General features: G+C 40.4%; 1 long non-coding RNA gene across 1 annotated transcript in view; it reads right to left on the bottom strand.

Annotated features, from left to right (window-relative positions):
• Nucleotides 1–1,987: 1,987 nt before the first annotated feature.
• LOC126100473 (uncharacterized) overlaps nt 1,988–26,923 on the bottom strand; it is a 41,006-nt gene continuing 16,070 nt past the window's right edge. The window contains exon 2 of the long non-coding RNA XR_007522178.1: nt 1,988–2,210. This is a non-coding gene — a long non-coding RNA (uncharacterized LOC126100473). The remainder of the gene's footprint in view (nt 2,211–26,923) is intronic.

The raw sequence follows: 26,923 nt of genomic DNA, 5'->3' as shown, positions 1-26,923 counted from the left end.
AATTGTCGGAGACGTGTTTGGAGGCAACCTGGTCAGGCTGAACACCTTAGACACACTGTCCAGCAAGTGCAACAAGGTGGAGGTTCCCTGATGTTTTGGGGTGGCATTATGTGGGGCCAATGTACACCGCCGGTGGTCATAGAAGGTGCCGTAACGGCTGTATGATACATGAATGACATCCTCTGACCGATAGTGCAATCATATGAGCAGCGTATTGGCAAGGCATTCATCTTCATGGATGACAATTCATGCCGCCATCGTGCACATCTTGTGAATGACTTCCTTCAGGATAATGACATCACTTGACTAGAGTGGCCAACATGTTCTCCAGACATGAACCCTATCGAACATGCCTGGGATATACTGAAAAGTGCTGTTTATGGTCGATGTGACCCACCAACCACTCTGAGGGATCTACACCAAATTGCCGTTGAAGGGTGGGACAATATGGATCAACAGTGCCTTGATGAACTTGTGGATAGTATGCCACGATCAATACAGAATACATCAATGCAAGAGGATGTGCTACTGGGTATTAGAGGTACCAGTGTGTAGAGCAATCTGGACCACCACCTCTGAAGGTCTCACTGTATGGTGGTACAACATGGAATGTGAGGTTTCCATGAGCAATAAAAAGGACTGAAATGATGTTTATGTTGATCTCTTCCAGTTTTCTGTACAGGTTCCGGAACTCGTAGAACCAAGGTGATGCAAAACGTTTTTTGATGTGTGTGCATTTGCTGAATTACAGAACACTATTTATGCATCCACTTTTGCAGTTCTTGGGCATATACAAATCCCATTTCTATAACATAATGGCTACTAATAATTATATTGGAAGAATATATGGAAAATGAGTTGCCAACATTTACAATGAACAATGATAACCCATTTTATATTTCTGTGGTAAAAGTTTACCAGTGGCATATATCCTAACTGGAGGCTATTGTCATTGCACCCCACCTAAATATTTGAGAAACAGTACCCACTGAATACATAGTTTTGGCTTGCACAATAATCTCCAGCAGCTTTATGTAGCAACTACAGATGTAACACCTTCATTATGTTCTTCCTTGTATTGCACAATCATCTCATCTGAAAACTGTCAATTTTGTTTACGGAATAAAAATACCTATTCTCAACTGTGATAGACTTAGCAGAGTTGCAGATGGTGCTGCTTCAAAAGTTGCATGATGACAAGAATCACAAGGAGGGGGGGGGGGGGGGGGGGGGAGAGAACTTTATTGGTTCATAAAAGGAGCATTTAGAATTAGAAAAGGAAAATTAAAACAAATTATTTCAGAATAAAAATATATTAATCAATATATATATATATTTGTATACCTAAAAACAAAGATGATGTGACTTACCAAATGAAAGTGCTGGCAGGTCGACAGACACACAAACGAACACAAACATACACACAAAATTCAAGCTTTCGCAACAAACTGTTGCCTCATCAGGAAAGAGGGAAGGAGAGGGAAAGACGAAAGGATGTGGGTTTTAAGGGAGAGGGTAAGGAGTCATTCCAGTCCCGGGAGCGGAAAGACTTACCTTAGGGGGAAAAAAAGGACGGGTATACACTCGCACACACACACATATCCATCCACACATATACAGACACAAGCAGACATATTTAAATCTGCTTTAAATATGTCTGCTTGTGTCTGTATATGTGTGGATGGATATGTGTGTGTGTGTGCGAGTATATACCCATCCTTTTTTTCCCCTTAAGGTAAGTCTTTCCGCTCCCGGGACTGGAATGACTCCTTACCCTCTCCCTTAAAACCCACATCCTTTCGTCTTTCCCTCTCCTTCCCTCTTTCCTGATGAGGCAACAGTTTGTTGCGAAAGCTTGAATTTTGTGTGTATGTTTGTGTTCGTTTGTGTGTCTGTCGACCTGCCAGCACTTTCATTTGGTAAGTCACATCATCTTTGTTTTTAGGTATATTTTTCCTTCGTGGAATGTTTCCTTCTATTATAACTATATATATATTTGTGTATTTTATTTTCATTTAATTATTACAGGAAACAAAATAAACAAAACCGACTTGTGCATATGTTGTCCAATATCATTTACATCCTTTTAATAAACCTGCTGGGTGTTCCCTTGTCAGCATCAGTAGGGTCTCCAGTGGACAGAAGGATATCACCAGAGGAAAAGTATCTGTGTGTCAGTAGTAGCTGATTCACTGATGAAATAGTCATTTCTGAAAGAAAAAAAAATATATATGTGACAGGTCAAGAGAAAATTAAAAGCATAGCTTGCCAACCACTCCTTCTACATGTTATCATTATGTAAATTCAATAACTAAAGATTTCTTATAGCTGAATGACAAGTACCAATGCTCTTGTAACACACAGGTAACTGTTACTTTGTGATCAGTATGATGCGCTTTGTGCATAATACTAATAATTGAGGAACACAACAGCTATATTCTATAGCTGAGAAAGCGTCATATTTTTCATTTAAGAAGACAAGGAACTAACTTTCCTGTTAATTTTGCTGTGTTAAACTTAGCTTGTGTAAGCACAAATTCTTGAAATATTTCCGGAATGAATTTTCACTCTTCAGCAGAGTGTGTGCTGATATGAAACTTCCTGGCAGATTAAAATGGCATGCTGAACCAGTACTCAAATGCAGTACTTTCACCTTTTTCAAACAAATGCTCTACCTGCTGAGCTACTCATTGTCACAGTTTTATTTCCACCAGCACCTCCACTCTTATCCTCCAAACTTCACGGAAGTTCCCCTGTAAAACTTGCAGGACTAGCACTCCTTTGTTCCAGGTGTGCTAGTCCTGCTAGTTTTGTGTCCTGATCCTGTGCTACCTGCGACCCAACAATAAGTATCTCATATGCTTGCCACACAAACCTTTGTGCTCAATACATCATTGTTCTGGCACACCTTGCTCAATTTAGAACATACTGTACCTTGTCATCATATTTGCTCAGTTTCAAAGCCCTTCATGTAAGCTGACTACTTAGATCCTTTAAGTTTAAAAGCCACTTCAGGGCACCATGATTGGTATCTATTGCAAAACATCTACCATACATTTATCACTTAAAATACTTCACTCCAAATACCAGGACTAACAACTTATTCTCAGTTGTGCTGTAATTACTCTCTGTTTTATTGAGCTGGTGAGATGCATAATCAATTTGCTTTTTCCTCACCAACCTGTTCCTGCTTAAGACACAACCCACAGCACAATCAAAATATGGATAGATTAACAAGGTAGATTTTGTCAGAACATCCTTAATCTGTTTTATTGCTATCTCACATTCCTTGGCCAGTCTCCGTTTTCAATAACTTTGTTGATGCTTTTGTGACAGGAGCATAATCATGAATAAATATACCACATTTATTAGCAAGCCTGAGAAATGATAGTACTTCCCTCACATCTGTGACACAGGTATCTGGTTTCACTCCAGTAGCACTTATAATATCGCCCATGTATTGCATGTGAGACTTGCAAAAGAACAAACAGTTCTCCAATTTTAAAATTAGGTTTTCTCCTGAGGTAACCAAAAACTTCAGAGAAAACCTCAATTCACTTGTACTTAATTTTCCCAACCATACTGTAATCATCAGTGGTGACTTCAATCACCCAACAGTCAATTAGGAAAATTGCCTTCTGTGAAAACTATCTAGAACAGATCACTTGGGACTCCACTCATGATGTAAATGTGTTAGATCTGGTGGCAGCAAACAGACTATCTCTCCGAGGGTGACCGAAACTGGTGTCAGTGACCATGATGCTGTTGTGGCAACAATGCAGCTCATAGTACGAAGGGCATCTAAAATGAGTGGAAAGATATATATGCTCAGTAAACTAGATGAAGAAGCGGTAGTGTCATATTGCTATAAGGAACTTGAAACTTTTAGCACTCCACAGGAGTGTGTAGACGTGCTATAGCTCAAATTTAAAATAATAGTTGACCATGCACTGGATAGGTGTGTACCCAGTTCATAATAGGGAAGGGACCCTCCATCATATACAGTCACTGTAAATAAAACTTAAAGAAACAGTGACTACTGCATAATAGGTGTAAAACAAACCATATGGCTATAGATAGATATGCTGAATTAAACACAGTCAGCAGTGCAGTATGTAAAGCCTTCATTGTCTACAGCAGCACAATGATCTTTCACAAAACCGAAAGAAACTCTGAATGCATGTGGTGTTGTTGTTGTTGTCTTCAGTCCAGAGACTGGTTCGATGCAGCTCTCCATGCTGCTCTATCCTGTGCAATCTTCTTCATCTCCCAGTACCTACTGCAATGTACATTTTTCTGAATCTCTTTAGTGTATTCATCTCTTGGTCTCCCTCTACGAGTTTTACTCTCCACGCTGCCCTCCAATACTAAATTGGTGATCCCTTGATGGCTCAGAATATGTCCTACCAACCGATGCCTTCTTCTAGTCAAGTTGCGCCACAAATTTCTCTTCTCCCCAGTTCTATTCAGTACTTCCTCATTAGTTATATGATCTACCCACCTAATCTTCAGCATTCTTCTGTAGCACCACATTTCCAAAGCTTCTGTTCTCTTCTTGTCTAAACTATTTATCGTCCATGTTTTCCTCCCATATATCGCTACACTCCATACAAATACTTTCAGAAGCGACTTCCTGATGCTTAAATCTATACTTGATGTTAACAAATTTCTCTTCTTCAGAAACGCTTTCCTTGCCATTGCCAATCTACATTTTATATCATCTCTACTTTGACCATCATCAGTTATTTTGCTCCCCAAATAGCAAAACTCATTTACTACTTTAAGTGTCTCATTTCCTAATCTAATTCCCTCAGCATCATCCAATTTAATTGGACTACATTCCATTATCCTCGTTTTGGTTTTGTTGATGTTCATCTCATATTCTCCTTTGAAGACACTGTCGATTCTTTTCAACTGTTCTTCCAGGCTCTTTTGCTGTCTCTGCCAGAATTAAAATGTTGTCAGTGAACCTCAAAGTTTTTATTTCTTCTCCATGGATTTTAATACCTACTCCAAATTTTTCTTTTGTTTCCTGTACTGCTTGCTCAATATACAGATTGAATAACATCTTGGATAGGCTACAGCCTTGTCTCACTCCCTTCCCAACCACTGCTTCCCTTTCATGTCCCTCGACTCGTATAAGTGCCATCTGGTTTCTGCAAAAATTGTAAATAGCCTTTCGCTCCCTGTATTTTACCCCTGCCACCTTCAGAATTTGATTGAGAGTATTCCAGTCAATATTGTCAAAAGCTTTCTAGAAATGCTAGAAATGTAAGTTTGCCTTTCCTTAATCTATCTACTAAGATAAGTCATAGCGTCAGTATTGCCTCACGTGTTCCAATATTTCTACGGAATGCAAACTGATCTTCCCCAAGGTCGGTTTCTACCAGTTTTTCCATTCGTTTGTAAAGAATTCGCATTAGTATTTTGGAGCCATGACTTATTAAACTGATAGTTGAGTAATTTTCACATCTGTCAACACCTGCTAGCTTTGGGATTGGAATTATTATATTCTTCTTTAAGTCTGAGGGTATTTCGCCTGTCTCATACATCTGGCTCACCAGATGGTAGAGTTTTCTCCCAAGGCTATCAGTAGTTCTAATCGAATGTTGTCTACTCCTGGGGCCTTGTTTCGAATTAAGTCTTACAGTGCTCTGTCAAACTCTTCATGCAGTATCATATCTCCCACTTCATCTTCATGTACATTCTCTTCCATTTCCATAATATTGTCCTTAAGAACATTGCCCTTGTATAGACCCTCTATATACTCCTTCCACCTTTCTGCTTTCCCTTCTTTGCTTTGAACTGCTTTTCCGCCTGAGCTCTTGGTCTTCATGCAAGTGGTTCTCTTTTCTCCAAAGGTATCTTTAATTTTCCTGTAGGTAGTATCTATCTTACTCTTAGTGAGATAAGCCTCTACATCCTTACATTTGTCCTCTAGCCATCCCTGCTTAGCCATTTTGCACTTTCTGTTGATCTCATTTTTGAGACATTTGTATTCCTTTTTGCCTGCTTCATTTACTGCATATTTGTTTTCTCCTTTCATATTTCTTCTGTTACCCAAGGATTTCTATTAGCCCTCGTCTTTTTACCTACTTGATCCTCTGCTGCCTTCACTATTTCATCTCTCAAAGCTACCCATTCTTCTTCTACTGTATTTCTTTCCCCCATTCTTGTCAATCGTTCCCTAATGCTCTCCCTGAAACTCTGTCCAACCTCTGGTTCAGTCAGTGTATCCAGGTCGCATCTCCTTAAATTCCCACCTTTTTACTGTTTCTTCAATTCTACTCTACAGTTCAAAACCAATAGATTGTGGTCAGAGTCCACATCTGCCCCTGGAAATGTCTTACAATTTAAAACATGGTTCCTAAATGTCTTTCATACCATTATATGATCTATCTGATACCTTTCAGTAACTCCAGGTTTCTTGTACGTATACAACCTTCTTTCATGATTCTTGAACCAAGTGTTAGCTATGATTAAGTTAATCTCTGTGTGAAAGTCTACCAGGCGGCTTCCTCTTTCATTTCTTACCCCCATTCCATATTCACCTACTATGTTTCCTTCTCTTCCTTTTGCTACTATTGAATTGCAGTCACCCATGACTATTAAATTTTCGTCTCCCTTCACTATCTGAATAATTTCTTTTATCTCATCATACATTTCATCAATCTCTTCATCTGCGGTGCTAGTTGGCATATAAACTTGTACTACTGTGGTAGGCGTTCACTTTGTATCTATCGTGACCACAATGATGTGCTCACTATGCTGTTTGTAGTAGCTTACTCACATTCCTATTTTTGTATTCATTATTAAACCTACTCCTGCATTCCCCCTATTTGATTTTGTATTTATAACCTTGTATTCACCTGACCAGAAATCTTGTTACTCCTGCCACCGAACTTCACTAATTCCCACTATATCTAACTTCAACCTATCCATTTCCCTTTTTAAATTTTTCTAACCTACCTGCCTGATTAAGGGATCTGAAATTCCACACTCAGACCCGTAGAACATCAGTTTTCTTTGTCCTGATAACGTCCTCCTGCATAGTCCCTGCCCTGAGATATGACTGGGGGACTATTTTACCTCCGGAATATTTTACCCAAGAAGACGCCATCATCATCTAACCATACAGTAAAGCTGCATGCCTTCGGAAAAAATTACGGCTGTAGTTTCGCCTTGCTTTTAGCTGTTCACAGTACCAGCACAGCAAGGCCATTTTGGTTTGTGTTACAAGGCTAGATCAGTCTATCATCCAGACAGTTGCCCCTGCAACTACTGAAAAGGCTGCTGCCCCTCTTCAGGAACCACACGTTTGTCTGGCCTCTCAACAGATATCCCTCTGTTCTGGTTGCACCTATGGTACAGCTCTCTGTATTGCTGAGGCACACAAGCCTCCACACCAAAGGCAAGGTCCATGCCATGGTTCATGGGGGGAAGGGAGGGGGGGGGATGCATTTAAAGGCTGTTAATGGAACCAAAGTTAGTGCCCACTCATTTGCGGATGAGACAGGAACCCAAATTGACAGTAGCAAAGCTAAACCATGAATATTATGTTTTCAGGTGTTCCATTACAAAAGTGGGGAACTGCACGAATTTAATCCTTGTCACCACTGAAAGGATGAGTGAAGCAACTGAAATCGTTAAAACTAAACAAAGATTCAGGACTGAATTGAAAACTTAGGTTATATACTCAAGTTTCTGGCTCACTTAGCCACTCTTTAAACTATAAGCTATTGTAGTTCTCTTGAACAAAGACCCATGCCCAGTAGTTGGAAGAAAGCACAATCACACCCATTTAAAGAAGGGTGGTAGAAGTAATCCACAAAACTGTCATCTAATATACTGGACATCAATTTGTTGTAGAAGCTTAGAACATATTATGCACTCAGGTGTAATAAGTGAGGAATAGATTAATATATAAGCATTTATTAATGAGATATCTTGAACAAAATGACCTCCTTCATGCCAAACAGCATGGACTCCAAAAACATTGATGGTGTCAAACCCAAGTTGACCTTTTCTCACGTGACGTACTGAAAGGTTTGGACCAAGACAATCAGGTAGATGCAGTATTTCTCGACTTCCAAAAAGCATTGACTCAGTACCACACCTATGCTTATTATCAAAAGCATGACTGAATGGAGTATCAAACAAAATTTGTGACTGGATTAAGGTAGGGAGGATGCAGCGAGTTATCTTGGATGGAGAGCCATCAAAAGATGTATAAGTAACTTAAGCTGTGCCCTAGAGAGGTGTGTTGGGACCCTTGCTGTTCTGGTATATATTAATGACATTATGGGCAATATTAATACTAATATCACACTTTTAGTAGATGATGCAGTTATCTGTAATGATGGACTTTCTGAAAGAAGCTGCATAAATTTTCAGTCACATCTTGATAAGATTTCAAAGTGATGAAAGATTAGCAGCTCATTTAAATGTTCACAAATGTAAAATTTTGCACTTCATGGACTAAGGAAACATAGCATCCTACGCCTACAGTACCAAAAAATTACAGTTGGAATCTGTCAACTCCTACAAATACCTGAATGTAACAATTTTTTAGGGATATAAAATGGAACAATCACGTACCTCAGCTGTAGGAGACACAGTTAACAGACTGTGGATCACTAGTAAAATCCTAGGGAAATGCAATCAGTCTATAATGGAGCCCACACACAAAACACTGGCATGACCAGCTTCGTATTAGAATATTGCTCAAGTGTTAGGACCCATACTAAATTGGACTAACAGGGGATATTGTACATATACAGAGAAGGACTGCACAAATGGTCACAGGTTTGTTTAATCTCTGGGAGAGTGTCACAGAGATGCTGAAGAAACTGAAGTGGCAGACTCTTGAATATAGACATAAACTATTCTGAGTATGCCTACTTACAAAGTTTCAAGACTGGCTTTAAATGATGACTCTAGGAAGATGCTATCACCTCTCCCACACCACTACTCCCTCCAAGTATTACTCCCATGGGGATTGTGAAGACAGGACCAGATTAATTACAGCTCGCATGGAGGCATTTAAACAATCATTCTTCACACACTCAGTATGTGAATGCTTCAGGAAAAAAACCTAATAACTGGGACGGTAGTACATACCACCTGCCATGCACTGCACATTGGTTATTCAGAGTATAGATGTAGGTCCAGACAGATATAACCACGACAGCACGCTTCTTATCTGTTCACTGTATTCTTCTGTCATCTGTGAAAAGACAATAATATCAACAAGATATACAAACGCACAGTTTGTTACAATCCCTGCAATAATAGATCTGCGAGCTGCTTGGAAGTAGCAGGTGTGTTTCTCTAACCAAAAGGCATTCTAATAAGCTTATATAATCCCAAAGGCACAACACATTCCATTTCAGGTATGTTCTGAGGCTCGGTGGGAATCTGATGATAAATTGATTACATGTCCAAAGCAGAAAAGTACTTGCAATTTTCTAATCAGTCAAATGTCTCATCTATGCAAGGCAGCAGATACAGGGTGTTTCAAAAATGACCGGTATATTTGAAACGGCAATAAAAACTAAACGAGCAGCGATAGAAATACACCGTTTGATGCAATATGCTTGGGACAACAGTACATTTTCAGGTGGACAAACTTTCGAAATTACAGTAGCTACAATTTTCAACAACAGATGGCGCTGCAAGTGATGTGAAAGATATAGAAGACAACGCAGTCTGTGGGTGCGCCATTCTGTACGTCGTCTTTCTGCTGTAAGCGTGTGCTGTTCACAACGTGCAAGTGTGCTGTAGACAACATGGTTTATTCCTTAGAACAGAGGATTTTTCTGGTGTTGGAATTCCACCGCCTAGAACACAGTGTTGTTGCAACAAGACGAAGTTTTCAACGGAGGTTTAATGTAACCAAAGGACCAAAAAGCAATACAATAAAGGATCTGTTTGAAAAATTTCAACGGACTGGGAACGTGACGGATGAACGTGCTGGAAAGGTAGGGCGACCGCGTACGACAACCACAGAGGGCAACGTGCAGCAAGTGCAGCAGGTGATCCAACAGCGGCCTCGGGTTTCCGTTCGCCGTGTTGCAGCTGCGGTCCAAATGACGCCAACGTCCATGTATCGTCTCATGCGCCAGAGTTTACACCTCTATCCATACAAAATTCAAACGCGGCAACCCCTCAGCACCGCTACCATTGCTGCACGAGAGACATTCGCTAACGATATAGTGCACAGGATTGATGACGGCGATATGCATGTGGGCAGCATTTGGTTTACTGACGAAGCTTATTTTTACCTGGACGGCTTCGTCAATAAACAGAACTGGCGCATATGGGGAACCGAAAAGCCCCATGTTGCAGTCCCATCGTCCCTGCATCCTCAAAAAGTACTGGTCTGGGCCGTCATTTCTTCCAAAGGAATCATTGGCCCATTTTTCAGATCCGAAACGATTACTGCATCACGCTATCTGGACATTCTTCGTGAATTTGTGGCGGTACAAACTGCCTTAGACGACACTGCGAACACCTCGTGGTTTATGCAAGATGGTGCCCGGCCACATCGCACGGCCGACGTCTTTAATTTCCTGAATGAATATTTCGATGATCGTGTGATTGCTTTGGGCTATCCGAAACATACAGGAGGCGGCGTGGATTGGCCTCCCTATTCGCCAGACATGAACCCCTGTGACTTCTTTCTGTGGGGACACTTGAAAGACCAGGTGTACCGCCAGAATCCAGAAACAATTGAACAGCTGAAGCAGTACATCTCATCTGCATGTGAAGCCATTCCGCCAGACACGTTGTCAAAGGTTTCGGGTAATTTCATTCAAAGACTATGCCATATTATTGCTACGCATGGTGGATATGTGGAAAATATCGTACTATAGAGTTTCCCAGACCGCAGCGCCATCTGTTGTTGAAAATTGTAACTACTGTAATTTCGAAAGTTTGTCTGCCTGAAAACGTACTGTTGTCCCAAGCATATTGCAACAAACAGTGTATTTCTATCGCTGCTCGTTTAGTTTTTATTGCCGTTTCAAATATACCGGTCATTTTTGAAACACCCTGTATGTATCAGGAGTAGTCATCATGTTTACTGCTCACGTCAACACAAAGATGATAAGTCTTCTCATCATTAATGTTCTTCTTCAGTATGATTACAATAGGAGATGCTCAAGGACTGAAGGAAGGTTGAATAATTCCACATCTAACTGTTGCTGGATACTTTTCTCCACAACTGGCCGTGAATGATAAGGGATGCAATAGGGCTTTTGCGCTATTGGTCTCACATTCACTGTTGGGATTTTGTGATGTGGCTGACAAGTACTGGCTTTTTCCAAACAGCCATGCTAATTTCTCCAACACTGGATACAGCAGGTCTCTATCAAATACAACAATCTTTCTTTTAGCTGATTTCTTAGGGGTGATGTGCTTGTTTACAGTTCTTGAATTGGTAGCAACCTTTGCTTTGAGGGACCTCAATTGGCACGAATCTAGAGATGAGCCAAAAATTCGTTGTGGCTAAGCAGTTCAACCAGAAATACAGTTTCGATAAGCTCTCGGATTTTAGTTGTCATCAAATAACTCCTCCCATACCGTTACATATGATTTCAGGTGCACTGACTGTTAACACTGAGATGTGTGGTTGAATGGAAACTTGGGGAATAGGCTTCTTTCCCCAGTTTCTACCTGTCTCTGTGGTGTTATTACCACCAAATCAATGAATTAAAGAACCAAACTGAATATTTGCAACTTAAGTTAATGACTTCCTGACAGTGGTGCAGAAAATCATTCTCCAGAATAACTTAAAAGTCCTAACCTATTTCCTGATTGCCTCTATTTCAACTCTATACTGTCCATCTCCAATCACAGTATCAACACGATGTATACCTAATGGACTAATGATTTCTGTTCCTAGACAACTGATGCGACAACAAGATGGTATCAATATCTACTTACCAGAGGGTAAAACTAGCAAGCTCAACTGAGTGTCTGTATCATCCTAAATATTGACCGGCATGTCTTCAATATTATCATGTATAATCATGCTCAAAACCTTTGGCCACCTGTGGAAACTGTCAGGGTAGACTGACCTCACTGGGAGTGTGGAGTGATGACCACTCTGACCCCTCCGTCATATTCCTGACGTGACCTCCTACTATGTCTAAAACTTTGAAATCTTCCCTGGCCTCAGTCTGGCCTATCCCATGATTGACAGCAATCAGCACCTAAGTGCCAGCCCCACTACAGTGGTGGCAGCAAGGAGCCCAACACCTGTCAGAAGTGGGACCCAGCTGCTTACATCACCTACAAGTTGTCTCAGAGGTAAACATGTGGCAGGCATCGTAATTATGTGAAACTGTGAAGCAAAATGTCCAGTTTCCTTCCTTAGCTGTGCAAGACGAACTGCCTCTTGCAAGGACAAGGTCAATGCCCCCTTACTTTCCTCCAGTTTGTGTACTTATTTCTCTGATAAATACATCAGCAGCTTGTACCTCTACTTCCTCTTGTGGATTATCATTCCTTATCTTGTTCAATCCCAAGGTATAAGTACAGCACAAAATTATCCAGATACAATCTGCAAAAGCTTCAAAATCTGTCCCTGATCTTTGTCAAAGAGTGGACAATTTTTCCCATAGTAGCTCAGCTCATTTTATCTGAATACCACTCTGCTACTCTCTTAGCCAGCACCTCAAACTTATAAGAATTTCTCAATATGTCCACCTGTACTATGTAAGTTCGAGGATCTCCCAACAAATTCAAATATGCCATGTTCAGCTGTAATCCATCAGCCCACAAACAAATGTGATCAATGTTCTTCAAAATTGTAGTCACATTCTTTCAATGTTTAAAAAAAAAAAAAAAAAAGATCTAGAAGAAAAGTGACTGCTGGAAAACTTAACACACTATGCCGTGGTGTGGGAGAAGTGCCACCCATGTGTCCCATCCCATAACCTCGTCAGGGATAGTCTGAACACTTAATCTGCTTTCGGAGGTGACACCTGTGGTATCGGCTGCCATCCGATTGGCTGCATTTTAAAATACGCGTGCTACCTGTCACCCTGCCACATTTCTTATAGTCGCCACCGTGGAATGAAGGCACTGCCATGAATGCTTATGCTATTGCCAATGATATGCAAGCCTCCCCTGTCTGTAGCATCAGAGGCAGGCCTACTTTAATTTCAAACATTCACAGAGCGCATTTTTGTGTGTTTCCCAGTTCAGATCATTTACAGACTTTCATAGTGGTCAGATCTCATCCTCTATGGAATAAATAGTGTACTGAAGTCTGACTCAATTGTAAACCTTTGTAACTGTATACATTTCAACATTCAAATCTACTGTTGGTAACTGATGGTGCAACTACAGAAAACAAAGTTGTATATTACTTTTACTATTTGGTATTAGATGCAGAATAAATTAATATCTGGTTTTGTCTCCATGCACCACATCTGTTCCTCACTCCTGTATCCACTAAAGAACCACAAAGAATGTAAAAGAAGTTACAACAACGCCAATGTTCACACTCCCTCCAAATGTTCTTGCAGCTGCGCAGCTGAAAATTCTTAAAAGAAAGTGAAACTATCTAATCCTCCACGAGTTTGGCTGGATCAGCACTACAAGTCTCTACTCCATGCTTGGTAGGCATTTTTCAACCAAGAATGGAGACCAGACTTATAACTAAACAAAATGTTACAAAGCGAAACAAAATCTGCACCACTCTGGAGCATAGCACCTGGAAAGGACAACAGTCCTCTTCTTTGGCTACCATGGTATTCTCAACATCCTGTATTGGCAAGCTGGTGGCAGCAACAGGTTGCTACGACAAAACTTACATTTTATGCAACAGGTAGAAATGGTGGCACAACACATTGTGGTCACAAAGAAATCAAAACACTCAGGGCTGGAATGCTGGCAGCAGGATAAAGCCAGCCCAGCAGTGAAACTAGAACCCTCAGGACTGTGATGGCAAGACTCACTCCCAGCTGTGACGCAGCATGGCAGTGAAACAGTTGCGCTTCAGTGAGGACAGGATGCTGGTGGTGGCATGTGGACTCGGTTGGCTCAGGGTTGTTAGCTGCAGGCATCTCACAGCACTAGGTCCCTGTGCTTATTGTTAGGCAATGGCAGCAAAATGTGCTAGGTAACCAGCATGACACTCCACAGTGATGACTGGTGAAGAACTGCCATGGCTGGACAGTACCAAGCCTACTTCACTCTCTACCAGCAGTAATGTTCAGATCCCAGTATTTAGCCATGGGAATACGTACTCACTTGTGGACCAAAAGGTGGGAAATTCTATTGCTCTGACACCAAATTGATGTAGGTGGGTCAGTGAGTATGGGTGTCTGGATATTTTCATAAGAAAACAGCGGGTCTAAGAGGTAAAAGCAAAGTATATTCTGTGATACAGAGTACAATGGGTGTGCCCTAGGCCACAAGCCACTAGTCAGCAGAGGGGTCGTAGAGGCTTATCAGTTATGGACCAGAGTTCAAAAGTTAGTAAAAAAGGGGAGGGAAGGAGAAACCCATACTGCAGGGTCAAAAGCAGGGAGCACCTGCCCCCTTCCGAAATGACAGTCACATCCTCCACATCCAGCTCGTGATACATCCCTCACTCATTTCATTGGCTGCTTTGTGGGAAATCTTTGTCTGGGATCAACACTAACTATGATTAACCACTTCTAGGAGGTAACTATGGTTTAAAGAAGTTCTGAGGCCATGGTAGGAAGAATTAAAGTACTGGCCATTATGAAAAAAGAATTGAAATGTTGAATTACGATTGATACCCACAGATTGGTAGTGGCCTGCACACTGGCTCTAAAATTACGAGTATTTACTCATTAAAATTATTTCTAGGCTAACCAGTTATGCTATAAGTATTAGTCACCTGAAAATTATGCTATGAACAATAAGAGTTTAAGATTCTCTCCTTGAACAATAAAGTAGGTAATTTCTGGAATAGTAACACATGTGTAATTCATAAGAATAAAATTGTAATTTTATCAGGGGTGGTATGAGGACAAGTGGATGATTCCAACTTGCTCTGTTGCATCTGTCATCAGCACTTGCAATTTTGCCTCCTGTAGACACAACAGTGAAAAAAATATTCCTAACTTTCAGTACTGTTAGTTACTTTCTCAAGGATAACAGAGGGGAAGGTTGGGAAAGAGCAATAAGTCACTCAGAAACCAGGGTTCCTAGAACAAAAGGTGGCAATGATTGAATTTTATCTCTTAAAGGTAAGGACTGGGTAGACATTCTGCCTCTCTGTAATAAGATTTCTTAAATTAATTCTGTTTTTTATATAATTTTTCTAAGAAATTCATCTTGATGGTGATATTGGTAGTGTCAATGTTAGTATACTAATTATTTACTAAAGATGCACATCATATCGATACTTAACAAGGTATTTCGATATTGTGTTGTTTGATTGATGATGTTAGGAAAGTTTCAGATGCAGCTGTGTGTAATCTGTCACTACATGATGCTGTTATGCAGAAGGATAGTCATCTAATTTTCTACATCTAATGATGTTCATTCTTATTGTTGTACAGATTCCAATATGAAAGTGAACACACTGGAATTTGAAATGAGAAAAACTAGTGATAAACTGAGTGATGTAGCTGGCAAAAACTAATGCATTAAATTAATGGTTAAATAACATTACACAGCAATATTCTGTTTGTGATTTGTGTCAACACAGTTACCGATGCCCTAACATTTACACAGTTGTACTTGTATTTGTCAACAAATTAAAATCATTATCAAGTCTTAAGAATAAAGGCTTTTTATTTACAATGAACATTGATATCTGGCTGCCAGAAAGTTTCCAGTCTATATATATTCAACCTGTTTGACAGTTTCTACAGTTTTGATCGAACAGAGGATTTGTATAAAATGAAATGTATGATAATGTTAAAAAAACAATGTAGGAAAACAAGGGAAATGTATTAAAAATTGTTTCTAAATGTGAATAAGTAACATAATACATGTTGTTGTCACTACTCCACCTATCACTAATGAGGCGCTGAACTCAGAGATAAGGAAAGATCTAATAAAATGTACAGACAGAAATTAAATAATTATAACATACTGGCTCACACTGCACCTTTTAGGAGTCGCTGGGAAATATACAAGACAGTGAGATACCAACCTCACTGTTGCTCCCCTAGCAGCCTGACAGCCAGGAGCGATGGTGTCGTGTGCTATTTCTCTTCATAGCAGGGCCACTCTGGTTAAATCTGTGGCACCCTTACAACACAGTGGTCGTCAACGAATTTTTCTGGAATTGTAATCATTTGCTTGCCTATACATGTACGTCACATCTCTCGATTTCTGTCCCATTTGGATAATTCCTTAGAGGTGCGTCTTTTTTTGTGTTTGTGTATTCATCTTGGAAAGTATTGTAATGATTAAAAGTTCTTCAAAATTTCTCTACTCAATTCTCTTTGGCTAACTGTATTCACAATATTTATAACCTCCTTCTGCAGTTCAAGATACCAGCTGTAATTTTCTATGGATCAACAGTGAATTGCACTAGGTAGCGTAAGAGATTTACAGACGTATTACAGAATGTGAAATAGCAGCTTGTGATTTCTGTATTACTGTATCTTGCAATCATGTACAAATTTTTGATGAAGTCCTTCTTAAACAGTTGGCTTAACTGTATATCTGCTCAGTTGATATTTTTGAAAGGTGGCTACTCCTGGTTTAATCTGAGGTACCGTGTACAGTTTACGGAAGTAAAGTATGTGACTTAGAATTGTTAGTAAACTCTGTAAGTGAAATTTCAGATGCAAAAATTCTATGTATAACTGAGCACTTAATGGAAGCATAAGAAATTGAAAGTATAGTGCTCCTACACTTCAAACTAATAGACAATTTTTCAAGAAAATTTACGAAGGTGGAGGGAGTTGCATATTTGCAAGGGAAAGCATTGAAGCCCATCCACTCCAAATATGCTGTTCTTAAAGTGTTGAAAAGGATATAGAACTATCTGGGATTCAACTTACTGATCTCAATTTACTCATAATAACTGTTTTCAGATCACCCTCTGGTAACATAGGTTCATTCTTTAAAAATTTACATCCATATTGGTTAAAAACAGTCTTGGTTGCAATTTTAGTTTTTTATTTTTCAACTACATGCTTCGCCTTATTTAGGCATCTTCAGGTTATCTTAATTTGTTATTTCTTAGAAGGATCCTTTAGTCAGTGTAGCCAAAGGGCATCGTCGAATATATAAGGCCAACATCACCTTTGTTAAACTCGGTAAAAACTTTGCTAGATGGACGCGAGTGACACCAAGACCTGCATAATGTGTTCCCATTCACTGTGAAATGCTGTTAAGCACTGGTTTGCTGTATGCCACAGATGGATTGAAAGAATTTGTATAACTTAACATCCCTTCATGAAACTCTAACAAAGAGAAGCATTCCAAATATCTCAATCTGTGGCAATTTTAATACTGGCTTGTTGAATGATGGCAGCAGCCAGACAGCCTTCATAAATTTTATGACTTCTTCCAGCCTTCATTTGAAAGTAAAATCTGCAACTAGAATTACATCACATATTAGTAGCTGTATTGACCAAGTAGCCAATAACATAGAATGTGTTGCAAACTCTGTACATCTAGAGTTCTCAGACCACAATGCTATAATTATAAATGCAAAGTTACCGCATAGGGATGTCTTAGTCAAAAATGTAGTAAGAGAAAGCAGAAACTTTTCAGAGAACAATATTCTAAATTTTTTATCCCACATGAGTAAAGAAAACTGGCAGACAGTCTTCCAATCACAAACCAAAGATGATAAGTATGAAGCCTTCCTAAACATTTTCTCCCATTACTTCAATTGCCATTTTCCTTTTAAGTTAAAAAAGTTGTTCCTATCTATTCCCGAAAGTGGGTCACTTTAGGCATTATAACTTCCAGCAAAAGAAAGAGGGAGCTTTTTTCCCTGAGCAAAGTAAACTTTGGCAGGAGTGTTCAGTTTAAAAAAATACGTCACTGCTTATAAAAAGATATTCAGAAATGTTGCCAAGGCAGCTAAAAAAACTTCATTATGACAAACGTCTCAAAAATTCAACTAAAAGAAGTAAATGTATGTGAAAGGTATTTAACACTAATACAGGTATGACTAAAAACATTACAAATAGCAGTAACCTAGAAATAAATGGAAGATTGATTACCAATAAAAAAGAAATGGCTCATGAATTTAACTCCTTTACAAATCCTGTGGAAACTCTTATTAGTCACTTAAAGAATAACTCTATGCTGGCCCCTCTTATGAGCAACCCAACTGCTTCACTGTTCCTATCACCAACCTCAGAAGCAGAAATCAAAAATACAATCAGCCAAAAAATAAAAAAGATTCCTTCTGCTGGACAAGATGAAATCCCTTGTTTCCTTGTTCACAAATGCTCAAGTATAATTCTTAAGCATCTATCACATATCATTATTTCTTCAATTTTGGAAGGTACATTCCCTAAATTACTTAACACAGCAAAAATTATTCCAATACGCAAAAAAGACTCGAAACAAGATCCCAATAATTATTAGCCAACAGCAGTCCTTTCTGTGTTCTGTGTTTAGTAAAATATTTGAGTATCTAGTGACTGACAGACTAAAATCATTTCTGAATAAGTATAGTATCCTTTCTCCAGATCAATATGGATTCCAAGGGGGGGGGGGGGGGGGACGACAACAGTTGAAGCTTTGAAGCTGTTTATAAATTTCTAGATACAACTCTCACTCTCATCGATAAGAAACAGCCAGCACTGGGGTTGTTCCTTGATGTTACAAAGGCCTTCAACACTGTAAACCACAGAATACTATTACAAAAACTATGTAACTATGGCATACGGGGAACTGCCTACGACTGGTTTGCAAGCTACCTACTAGACAAAAAACAGAATGTGCAGTTATGTGAGGTCACCCCTTCAGGAAAATCCACAGTTTCATGTTCTGATATGCAAACTGTAAAACATGGTGCCCCTCAAGGATCAGTTTTAGGCTTGATCCTATTTCTCCTGTTCATTAATGATCTTCCTCTTCACCTACCGACTTGCAATACCTACCTTTTTGCCGACGATACCAATATTCTGATATCTGACTCGGATGATCACACTGAAGCTGCAGTTAACCAATGTAAAGCTCTACTGGATTCATGGCTTACTGCTAACGGGTTACTTCTTAATACAAAAAAAAGACTGTAGGCCTAACATTTCATACAGTCCAGAACACAAATCCCACCATCCCAACTATAAAAATAGGTGGAAATAGTACTGAATTGGAAAATGTAACTAAATTCCTTGGAATATCTATCTCTGACACTCTAAGCTAGAAAAAGCACACTGACCGTTTAGCTACCAAGCTAAGAAAAGTATATTTTATGCTTCTGTCAGTCAGGGAAGTGACAAGTATAAAAATCCTAAAGTCAGTGTACTGTGCTCTTTTCCACTCAATCCTAACATATGTCTCATGTTCTGGGGGCCACAGTTCTGAGTCCAATAAAATATTTAAGCTCCAAAAGAAAGCTGTCACGATAATGTTATTTAAAAAGCAGAGAGACTTGTGTAAAGAACCATTCCCAAAACCGGGTATTCTTCCACTTCCATGCCAGTACATATTGGAGATACTAAGTTTTATCAAGCTAAAATTGGCATGCTGAAGCAAAATCTGGACTACCACCAGCACAAAACTAGAGGGAAATACTTGCTAACACAGTTTCCCTATTGCACCAAATTATATAGTGATAGTGTAAAATGCATGGGGATTAAACCTTGTAATCATTTACCGCCACACATAAAAAACATCAACAATCCAGCAAATTTTAAAATAAGGCTCAAATTGACATTATTAAAATACTCTTTTTATAACACATGAATATTTTGAATGTGATTTTTCTATGTAATATATTTGCACACTTATGTTTCTGTACTATAATTTGTCTTCAAAATGTAAATTTCAACAAGGCCTAACAAACTGTTAAAAATTTATCTACTTATATGTACTATGTAATGCTTATCTGTATTTAATTTTATTTTAAATGTATCCCCAAATTTTAATTTTAATTAGGCCTAGTTGACCTTAATTTCGAACAACTTGTCAGTATAATAATACTGTATCTTGTAATCTATAAGTACCTTACAATTGTGAAAGTCTAGGTGTATTTAATTGGATGTTATGTATTTTTAAATGTTTAACTGCTATAATGACTTGCCCCATATCATGTAGTAGGCCTACTCTCTGTACACAAGATGACTCAGTGGATCAGTTGAGAATGAATGAATTTATTAATTTCTGGCACGCCCAAAGCGAAACACACAAACAGGTTGATGAATAATGAAATAATGATCAAAGTTGCATCTGCGTCTTATATAAAATTCTCGGAAACGTCACTCGTTACATAATACAGTTATACCAAAGCGTTCTCCGGACGGAAACGTGCTGGAGGGAGTCCCCTGTTCGTGTTCGCTTGCCTAGGTAGCGTTCCCTACCTGCTGAATACTCGGAAGAAGGCAGTACTGGGAATGCTGTGTAGCAACCTTGCTGGGAAGTATCAGAATTCCGCAGCCACGTACTCCTACAACTGATGCAATCGCGCACGGGGAATCCTTAGATTCTCAGAACAAAGCACTATTTTTTTTTTTTATCTGCGTCAATGGCGGTTTCTCCGTTCTCTTGCGGTTTTGCGCGTGAGTGTGAAGAAAGGTCTGCCAAGGTTGTCTGACATGTATTAGATATGTGTGCAGACGTCCAACACATCAGAATTTCTCATCTACAAACTATTCAATATTTCGAAATTAGAAGAAATCTGTGATTATGAAACAGACAAGTATCAAATCCAAGAAACATTTATGTATTCAATAAAAATTCTGCTTTCAATAGATGAAGTGTTTGGCCTAGATTAGCTGCTGAATAGCGTAGCCAGATACTGCATACTGTGACCTTACAACACAAGCAACGTTTTAAGTAAAAGATAAAAATTAAGTATTATATCGTAAATAAAATCTATAATCACTGTAAAGCTGATAACTTTACATTATAGCTTAGCGATAACCAGATTCCCCAAGAAAATAACGCAGACATTTTCAACAGCTGGTATTGCGTCAACAAAAGCTTTAGGCCTATATGGGACACAGCCCCTCTGAAAAGTGCCCCGCTTTACTGCAAAGAGTTTATTTGGAATGTGCCTCACCATTTGTAGACTGTTTCAGTAATCTAACGACGGAAACGTATCTTTTATAGGAGATCAGTACCGGTAACTGGTTTTGAGTCATTTTCGCACTACCTACTATTTTGAAGACCTTATGAGAGTCAACGTACCCCTAACGATCTATTTCAGTTAGTATTTAGTAATAATCTACCGGTTACTATTATACACGGTGTCCCAGAAATGTTGCGACAGACCTCTAGGGGAAGTGGGGACAGCATAAGGATTGAGAATTGCATAGCAAACCACGGCCGCAAACGTAAGGGTTAAGTGGTAGCAGAGGCCGAAGATCGGAAAGGAAACAAGAGAGTGGTTCATTTTAAATATTTACTGGACGTGATGAGTACGCAAGGTGTACAACATGAACACAGCTCTAGTGTTACAACAGATACTCGACGTCTGCAACATCGGACGCCACGCACGCCTCACACTGAGTGCGGGACATGCTGCTCCAACACACAGGGAGGTTCTTCGATTGCAGCAGATAGAGCCAATCTAAATTGAGCACGTTGTGAACACAAGCTGCTCGTCACGTTTACTGGGCCATCTTCAAGCAAGCCAGGAAGAACTTGTTGCAGAAAGGTCTGATAATACGCGGCGGTCGAGCAGGATGGTGAAAAGTACGGCCCGACTAAACAGTCGCCGACCAGACCGCCCACACATTAGGCCTACGTAACTACGAAGCGACGTCGTGCCGCGTAGCGCCGCACGCCGTGCGGGTTTTCTAGTGCCCACAAACGCTCAGTGTGGTGACTGAATAAGTCATACCTAATGAATGTGGCCTCAACAGTGAACAACACATTAAGCTGGGAAATTCACAACTCGGCCATTTTGTTGCAGAAATCACTGTGCGAAACGGGTTCGTGAAGGGTGGTCATCGGGCTGCAATAACTGCACCCTTTGGAGATAAAAGGCATTTAAGGACTCGGCATTCAAAACACGCTGACATTCATACATCCGAGGCAACGACACGTATGCTGGTGCTCGGGTTTAAGGACCGAACGAGCCGACCGTGGCCTGCCCTTAATAGCCCAGCCGTTTCTTAATGATACGTACTAGCACAAAATTCGATGCATACTTGCAAACAAACTGTGGTGCGGATGATGTCTGTCTGGGAAGCGTTCTCGATAATTGCGTACGTCTCCAAGCTCGTCGTTCGTATACCATTCCATGCTCCTTGTATGCTGCCTAGCACTCTCGTGTACAGCACCATCTAGCGGCGTACGACGACGTTTGCGGCCATGGTTTGCTATCAGAGTTGCGCTGTACCAAAACTACGGTTCGGAAGTTTTGGTACAGCACATAAATGACGTAGTAAATAGTAGGATCACCGGTAGGATTGGTAACATTGGCAGGGAAAGAAACAAATGAATGTGTGAGAGAGAAACTGGGAGCCGACGACTTCTCTTTCTTCTCTCTCTCTCTCTCTCTCTCTCTCTCTCTCTTTCTTCCCGCCTAATTAGAACCGCACATCGTTCAGTGTTAGTCCATTGTGTATTTTATAAACAACTTGCATTTTAGAAGTAACATGAAGCGATGTTTGATACGTTTTTGTTTTGCAGTTTTTTCCCTTAATTTTACCGCTCTCTGGGAAATTGCATTTTCCAGCGCTATGTGATAAATATATATTTGTTTAAAAAACTTTTACTATAAAACCCTCTGATCCATGTTCCAAATCAACAGTTTTCAAATAACACCACAATTAAACGTAGACAATTTCAGTTTTTCTATAAACACTATTTATTTTTTAATAACAGACAGATGGATAACTATCTAGGACAAAGATGTTCCGTAGGTTACGCTGCGCTTTATATAAGGGGCGTTCAAAAAGAAACGAGCCGGAGGCGTAATTACAGAAACCAGTACCTGTGTGTTAGAAGTATTGACCCCGGCTGTTGACACACTTGTCACACTGTGACACAAGACGGTGAATGTCTTGTCTCATACAATTCCTGGGGCTGCGATGTTAACCAGTTCCGCACGTACAGTTGGACGTCGTCATCCAGGTGAATCGTTTGCCGCTCAGAGCCTTTTTAGGGGACAAAAAATGGCGTAGTCAAAGGGACAACAGTGGAATGCCCAGCGTTACTCGCAGGCCTTGACCACCCTTCGCCAAGCGATCAAATCAAAACGATCAGGCAATCTCACCATAGGGTAAATATCTCTGGAGTGAGCATTGCGTTCTGCGCATGTTGTCAACATTAAACCAGGATTGTCACCTGTTTTCGGGACCGCTGTGCGTGTGTGCTTTCTGCAGCGTTTGAAGTTTATAATATCAAGAGTTTTTGTTGTGTTTCACCGTTTGTTGATAGTGTAATAGCGAGGGTGAATTACTGTTGTTGCTACGGATGCAAAGAAAAACATGTGAAAGGAGGGATAGTAACTTTTCATGGGTACATACCATGTAACTCTAATTATAGTTATAATATTAGTAAGCGACACTGTATATGGTTAAAAATTTCGAGGCGCCTTTTAATTAAGGCTTGATTCTTAGACCTATTTTTCTACGATTTTATGACTATAAAACAGATATTACGGCGCGTACAAAAGCCTCTCGTAAATTTGCTGGTGGAACAGGGAAGGGAAAGGTTAGCTGTTTCAGTAAATACTATCCTCCATGCATTTATCAGTGACTTGTCGATTATGTATATACATCACTCAGTCTACTATTTATTTAATAAACTGGGGGCAAGTACTTAAAATGCGTTAAATAAATACCTCAAAGTGCCACCAGTAAGAAAAATTGTGCTTTAGGTCGCAAAAACGACTATCACTGCAAAAATGTACGTCAGGCTCTGTAATACTATAAAGTGCCGTATCATAGCGAAAACTACCAAAAATCGAGTGCGTCTGAACTATGACACCTATCGCAAAGAAGCAGAATGTAATATCACTTGCCCTTAAAAGTTACGTAGCTGGTTTATTCCCGGTATCAAATGGATACTGTTAAAATGTCTGCGCAACATATATAAATAATCCACGACACGTACGAAAAGAATCCGTCTGTACTAGGGATGTAGTAACATTCTAAATATACCGGGCGCTATACGGACAAACACAAGATGTCCCGAGATCACGTGACCAGGCCGGCAATGTATGTTGACAACACAAAATCTGTTCTGCGCATGTGAATGCTCACTCCAGAGATATTTACTCTACGAATCTCACCCGTGGGGTCATTCTGCTCCACGACAATGCAAAGCGTCATACGGCCAACACAGTCGCGGCACTCTTGCACAAATTCAAATGGGGGGGGGGGGTTCTCTGTCACCCTCCATACAGTCAGGACATCTCTCCCTGCGATTACGCCGTTTTTGGTCCTCTTAAAAAGGCTCTGAGGGGCACTCTGTCACCCTCCATACAGTCAGGACATCTCTCCCTGCGATTACGCCGTTTTTGGTCCTCTTAAAAAGGCTCTGAGGGGCAAACGATTCGCCTCAGGCGACGACGTCCAGATGTACGTTTCAGTTTCTAGGCTTCTAAGGGAATCTAGGAAGACACTAATCTATAATCCACGCTAACTTTTGTCTACGGTAGCCTACCTTATTTTTACAACTCTAATTGCTATGCAAGTCTCACTCCTTATGATGTGCCCCCCTCCCTAGAAGTTCGTCGCGACATTTCTGGGACACACTATAAAACTATCGTCATGGGTATTAAACCGGACAAAAAATGTTATCTGGTGATATGGCGTTCACGGGACGCGAGTGATAGAGTAAGAAACTAATAGTGGTAAGGAGGAATTCTCATCAGATCAAGAACATCAGAAATATGGAATAGTATGCAGATTGCAGTAAATCGTAATTTTTTTCTCTTTTTTTTAACCACTTACTACAGAAGGAAAAATCAATAAATGGGATACTTGGCCCGAATGCCAATTTCTGCACTCACCAGTACTAAACTGAATTAAATTCGTTCAGATGCCTGCGTCCGGAGATCAGTGGTTCTCTCCATCCCAATGTTCCAATCAGAAAACTTCTGCGAACATACAAATGCTGCTGCTGATATTCATTTTTTTTTTTTAACTCAAAGCATTACCGTCGCCATTGTAAAGAAGTGGTGACTACTAGGGCATTTCAGTTGATTCAGATAGTAAAGGATGAAAATGAGCTAATAATTTAGCTTCTTTACTGCCTGAAATAATTTCTTCTTCAATTTTAGATGTGGCCATTAGCATCGGCAATTGAATTGGCCTGCTGTACATCGCCTGACAAAAAAAAGTGAAGCATGCTTGAAAACTGATGAGTTGAGAGGATATGTGACGTTACTGAATTGCTTACAAAACTGAGTCAGTTTTATTAACAGCCTGTCAGTATGAGCCAACATATCGCTATGACATTGCACGTTCTCATTTGGCAGGGAAGGATGTCCCCTCCTGAGGCAAGCTGGTCCATACCTGTTATAACTGGCTCTCGATATCCTGGATACTGGCACTGTAACAGAGCTGACATCCGAGCTGGTTCCATTCTTGCTGAGTCAGGGACAAATCTGAGGATCTTACTGCCCGAAGGAGCGCCTGAGCATCAGGCAGACAGCTCCCAGAGACACATTCTGTGTGTGGATGAGCATTGTCCCGTTGAAAAATGGCACCACGATGCTTTAGCTTAGGAATTATCACACGTAACTCAGTGTATTGAACATTTACGTATTTTGTGACAAGATATTTATTACCTTTTAAACAAAAAGTGTTTAAAGATTATTTTTACTTTACTTATTCCACGTCCACGAGGAACACTTCACTTGGGTTCAAATGGCTCTAAGCACTATGGGACTTAACATCTGAGGTCCCCTAGACTTAGAACTACGTAAACCTAATTAACCTAAGGACATCACACACATCCATGCCCGAGGCAGGATTCGAACCTGCGACTGCAGCAGCCCGTGGTTCCGGACTGAAGTACCTAGAACCAGTCTGCCACAACCTTCACTTGGGATCTTTGTAAATATTCATTGTGTGTTCGTGTTTTTTTGACATGTTCTGCATGCTGGAGGATTACCTAACTAAGGATCTATTGGAACGAAGCGTACATCTAATCTAATCAGCTGTGACCTGAAGTCATACCTGATGGCTCAGGAGTAACATCATAGAGCCTCTCCAAAACACTGGAAAAATGGGACCTCACCCTCAGTCGCCGCCAGAATCTCCAGCGATGGTCGTCCTAGATAGAGCAGAGCTGCGATTCACCCCTGAGCACAGTGCGACGCCATTCATCAGCGGTCCATAGTTCCCAATCGCGGAACCACTCCAAACGCAGCCGTTTGTGTTGTGGTGTTAACGGTAGCCTATGGATGGGGCAGTAATTCCCTATTCCGGCTGTTGCTAGTCTCCGTCCAGTGGTGCAGGATGACACAGAATGCTCCACGGAATCCGTCACTCTTTCTGGGAAGGCAAGGGGTTACAACGCGCTTGGTGCACAATACGGCGATCCCCCTTGCGGTCATCAGGCGTCGTCGGCCATAACCTTGACGGCGAGTACGCCTTCCCTCACGTTATCCAGTGCAAAATCGGGCCACTGTCACATGCGAATACCCTAGAAATCTGGAATCTGAACGATTCGACCAGCTAGTCAAGTGAAGAACCACGAGATCTCTTTCTAGCACTTTCAGGTGCTGACAACGCTGTCTGACACGGCGGCATTTTAGCGCCCTTCACAGTTATTAGTCAACATCTGACGCTTTTCAAGCATCCTGTATAATCTAAAAGGCCTGGGAACAACA

The sequence above is a fragment of the Schistocerca cancellata genome, chromosome 9 (assembly GCF_023864275.1).
Source record: "Schistocerca cancellata isolate TAMUIC-IGC-003103 chromosome 9, iqSchCanc2.1, whole genome shotgun sequence".
Taxonomy (NCBI): Eukaryota; Metazoa; Arthropoda; class Insecta; order Orthoptera; family Acrididae; genus Schistocerca; species Schistocerca cancellata.
Note: the sequence above shows the minus strand (reverse complement) of the source record. Positions and strands in the feature narration are given on the sequence as shown.